General features: G+C 41.9%; 1 non-coding gene across 1 annotated transcript; it reads left to right on the plus strand.

Moving 5' to 3' along the window:
* Positions 1–4,496: 4,496 nt before the first annotated feature.
* LOC112745078 (small nucleolar RNA R71) lies at positions 4,497–4,600 on the plus strand. Its single transcript, XR_003173024.1, has one exon. It is a non-coding gene; the product is annotated as a small nucleolar RNA R71 (small nucleolar RNA).
* The last annotated feature ends 609 nt before the right edge of the window (positions 4,601–5,209 follow it).

Consider the following 5,209-nt stretch of genomic DNA (forward strand, 5'->3'; position numbering starts at 1 on the left):
CAGCCTAGAATTGTAGAGCAATACTTTTTGTCCTTCTTCAAATTTCCTTGGGGCTATGTTGGCTGTCATGCTTCTTCTTGCTCTTTCTTTGTAAATTTTGGCATTCTCATAAGCTTCAGCTCTGAACCTTCCAACTCTTGAATTTGCAACATCCTTCTTTCTCCAGCAGCTTCTGTCCAAGTTCAAAAGTTTCAGCCAGTATGCTTGTGCTCCAACCCTGGCAAATGGCAAGCTTTTCCGATACTAGTTTAAGAGACATTCCAATTGTGTTTTGAAGCTGTCCTATATGCCCAAGAGCATCATCTAGTTATGACCAGTCCTTTTGAATTCCCACAGTTTTTCCAGGATCCTTTTGAGTTCTCTGTTAGATATTTGGCTTGCCCACTTGTTTGTGATGGTATGGTGTGGCTACCTTGTGTTTGACTCCATATTTTAGAAGCAATGCCTCTAATGGTTTGTTGCAGAAGTGGCTTCCTCCATCACTGATGATTGCTCTTGGAACCCCAAAACGGCAAAAAAATGTGTTTTCTGAGAAGTTCATGACTACCTTATTATCATTGGTTGGAGTTGCTATTGCTTCAACCCATTTGGAGACATAGTCTACTGCCACAAGAATGTAATTATTTGAGTATGAGGAGGGAAAGGGTCCCATGAAATCTATCCCCCATACATCAAACAATTCAAGTTCCAGAATGAATTGTTGTGGCATTTCATTTCTTCTTGGCAGGTTCCCGCTTTCTGGCATTCATGGCAGTGCTTCACTAGTTCCTTTGCATCTTTGAAGATAGTGGACCAATAAAAACCACACTGCAACACCTTAGCTGCTGTTCTTTCTCCTGCAAAATGTCATCCATAAGTGGAGCCATGGCAGTCCATAAGACTTCCCTTCCTTCTTCCTCTGATATGCATCTTCTGAGTATGCCATCGGGACATTTTTTGAACAAGTATGGTTCGTCCCAGATGAAGTATTTGGCATCATTTACCAATTTCTTCCTTTGATGCTTGTTAAATTCCAACGGCCAACTCCCAGTGGCCTTGAAGTTTGCTATGTCTGCAAACCAGGGTGCTTTGTGAATTACCATGAGTTGTTCATCAGGAAAGCACTCATTTATATGTGTGCTTTGTACGCTTCCTTCTTCACATGGTATCCTTGATAAATGGTCTGCCACCTTGTTCTCTACACCCTTCTTGTCTTTGATTTCAATGTCAAATTCCTGCAACAAAAGAACCCATCTAATAAGTCTTGGTTTGGATTCTTGTTTAGCAAGTAAGTATTTTAAAGCTGAATGATCAGTGAAGACAATGACTTTAGATCCAATGAGATAGGATCTAAATTTGTCAAATGCAAATACTATTGCCAAGAGTTCTTTTTCAGTGGTTGTGTAATTCCTTTGGTTAGCATTCAAGACTTTACTGGCATAATAAATCACATGTACCAAATTGTCTTTCCTTTGTCCTAACACTGCCCCAATAGCAAGGTCTGATGCATCACACATCAGTTCAAAAGGTAAGTTCCAATCCGGTGGGGCAATGATAGGTGCAGAGGAAAGTTTTTGCTTCAAAAGTTCATAGGCTAGCATGCAATTTTTATCAATACAAAGGGTGTATCAGAGACAAGCAAGTTACTCAAGGTTTGGCTATTTTAGAAAAGTCTCTAATAAACCTTCTGTAAAACCCAGCGTGTCCAAAAACTCCTAACTGCCTTGACATTACTTGGTGGAGGTAATTTTTCAATGAGTTCCACCTTAGCTCTGTCCACCTCAATGCCTCTATTAGAGATTTTGTGGCCAAGGACTATTCCTTCTGTGACCATGAAATGACACTTTTCCCAGTTTAATACTAGGTTAGTCTCTTGGCACCTCTTAAGCACCAAGGCAAGGTGGTGTAGGCAGCTAGGAAAAGAATCTCCAAACACAGAAAAATCGTCCATGAAGATCTCAATAAATTTTTCAATCATGTCCGAAAAGATGGACAGCATGCATCTTTGGAAAGTGGCAGGTGCATTGCACAATCCAAAGGGCATGCGTCTATAAGCAAAAACTCCATATGGACAAACAAATGATGTTTTCTCTTGATCTCTAGGATCAACTACTATTTGGTTGTAGCCTGAATATCCATCCAAAAAGCAATAGTAAGCCTGTCCGGCAAGCCTTTCAAGCATCTGATCCATGAATGGCAGTGGGAAATGATCCTTTCTGGTGGCTTCATTGAGCTTCCTGTAGTCTATGCACATCCTCCACCCAGTGACGGTTCTTGTGGGTATGAGTTCGTTCTTCTCATTTGGCACCACAGTTATGCCACCTTTCTTGGGAACTACATGGATGGGACTAACCCATGGGCTATCAGAAATGGGGTATATTACCCCTGCCTGCCATAACTTCATGACTTCCTTTTGTACCACTTCTTTCATGACGGGATTCAATCTTCTCTGAGCTTGAATGGAGGGTCTAGCATCCTCTTCTAACAAGATTTTATGCATGCATATGGATGAACTTATCCCCTTCAAATCAGCTAGGGTCCATCCAATGGCATCTTGATGAGTCTGTAGCACCTTGATCAATTCTTCTTCCTGTTCTTGGCTCAGGGCAGAGCTAATGATAACAGGGTGACTCTCATCACTACCCAAGTATGCATACTTGAGATTAGGGGGCAATGCTTTGAGCTCAGGTTTTGGTGCTTCCTTCTCTTCTTTCACTCTCTCTGGCATGCTTGGCATGGTTGTTTCAGCAGCCTTGACGTCACTAACTTCAATATCCTTGGTGAACTCCTCCTCTGCCACTTCCTTTATTGTTTCCTCAAAAGTTTCTTGTACTGCAATGTCCACTACATCAACCCTCATGCATTCCCTTAGTGATTCTGATGGATAGCTCATTGCCTTGAATACGTTAAACACCAATTTCTCATCATGTAGTCTAAGAGTGAGTTCACCCTTTTGTACATCTATGATGGCTCCAGCAGTAGCTAGGAAGGGTCTTCCCAGAATTATTGAAGCTTTGGCTTCTTCCTCCATATCTAACACCACAAAATCAGCAGGAAATATAAAATCTCCCACTTTCACCAACAAATCCTCAACTATCCCATGAGGGAATTTAAAAGTTCGATCTGCCAATTGGAGGGCCATTCTTGTTGGTTTGGCTTCCTCAATCTTCATTCTTCTCATCATTGTTAGAGACATCAAATTGATGCTGGCCCCTAAGTCACACAAGGCCTTCTCCACCATGACTTCTCCTATGATGCAGGGGATTTGGAAACTGCCTGGGTCCTTCAATTTCTGAGGCAATTTGTGCTGAATGATGGCACTGCATTCTTCAGTTAACAACACAGTTTCCTCATTTCTCCAGCTTCTCTTCTTGGTCATTAATTCTTTTAAGAATTTTGCATAGAGTGGCATTTGCTCTATTGCCTCAGCAAACGGAATGTTGATTTGGAGCTTCTTGAAAATCTCCAAGAACCTGGAGAATTGACCATCCTTTTCACTTTTCATCAAACGTTGAGGATATGGTGCTTTAGGTGTATAAGGCTTCAGGACTTCTTTTTCTTTTTCTTTAGTTGCGGACGGTGTAAAAGATTGTCCTTGTTCCTTGTCTCTCACATGTTCCCTTGCTTCATCCTCTGTGGTTTCCTTTGAGATCTCCTTTAGATTCTTTCCACTTCTGAGGGTTATGGCCTTACATTCTTCCCTTGCAATAGCCTTGGCAGCATGAGAAACGCTTGTCCCAGGGGTTTGCTTAGACAAATATAAAATTTGATTTTCTAGCTTCTGGATGGCAGCTCCTTGGTTTTGCAGGTTAGAATTTACTTCTTCCTTAAAAGCTTTCAATTCGGTTATGTCTTGACTCATGGTTGCAAGCATTCCTTCTATCCGGTTTAATTGATCTTGAAATTGTTGGTTCGGATTAGGTTGGGTAGGTTGATTATTTTGGCCATGATATGATGGTTGGGAGTAAGTGTTTTGTGTGGCTTGATATGATCTTTGGTTGGAGTTTTGGTATGTGGAATTGTTATGTTGGTTGTGGTTGTAAGGTTTATGGTTTTGTGGTTGGGTTTGTTGGTTCCCCCACCCAAAGTTTGGGTGATTTTTCCATCCTGGGTTGTAAGTGTTGGAATGTGGATCATATGATTGCCTTTGTTGGTTTCCCACATAGTTGGCCTCTTCCCAATCACCTCCTTCAATGCTTACTTCCTCTTGATCTTGTGTGTGTATTGTAGCCACTTGCTTTGTTTCTAATTGCCTGGTAAGCTCTGCTAGTTGCTTGGCAAACACCTTGTTTTGGGCTAGAATTGTATCAACATGGTTCAGCTCCATGACTCCCTTAGTGTTGTGCCTCTCTGATGCATAGTAGTACTCATTCTCAGCCACTGTCTCAATCACTTCAATGGCTTCTTCCACAGTCTTTTTCCTGTTCAATGAACCTCCTGATGAATGGTCTACAGCCTTCCTTGATTCATAAGAGAGTCCATCATAGAAAATATGCAATTGCACCCAATCATGGAACATGTCTGGTGGGCATTTCCTTGTCAAATCCTTGAATCTCTCCCATGCCTCGTAGAGAGTTTCACCATCTTGTTGTCTAAAAGTCTGAACCTCAGATCGAAGCCTATTGACCTTTTGTGGGGGGTAGAAACGTGCCAGAAACTTGCTTTCCACCTCATCCCATGTTGTTAGACTCCCCCTTGGGAATGATTCCAGCCACTTAGCTGCTTTGTCCCTAAGTGAAAATGGGAACAAAAGCAGTTTATAGGCATCTTCCTGGACTCCATTGGACTTCACAGTGTCACAAATTCTCAGGAATTTTGTGAGATGTTGGTTGGGATCTTCATTAGCACTACCACCAAATGAACAATGATTCTCCACAAGTGATATTAGCTGTGGTTTGAGTTCAAAATTGTTGGCCTGAATGGGTGGTTTCTGAATGCTGCTACCACAATTCCCAGAGGTTGGGTTTATGTATGAACTAAGAACCCTCCTCTCAGGAATGGCATTGTTTCCATCAGCTCTCTCATGGTTGTGAACTTCTCTATCCATGTTGAGATCTAGAGCTTCCTCAAAATTGTCCTCAGATTCTCCTTCAGATTCTTCTTCTCCCAGTACTCTCTTCCCTCTTGCTTCCCTTCTAAGTCTATGAAGGGTCCTCTCTGGTTCGGTATATGGAGGAGTTGATGTCTCTCCTCTCCTACCTGTCATACAAGAACACAGCACAGGCAACAA

Source organism: Arachis hypogaea, chromosome 14, assembly GCF_003086295.3.
Source record: "Arachis hypogaea cultivar Tifrunner chromosome 14, arahy.Tifrunner.gnm2.J5K5, whole genome shotgun sequence".
In the NCBI taxonomy this organism is placed as follows: Eukaryota; Viridiplantae; Streptophyta; class Magnoliopsida; order Fabales; family Fabaceae; genus Arachis; species Arachis hypogaea.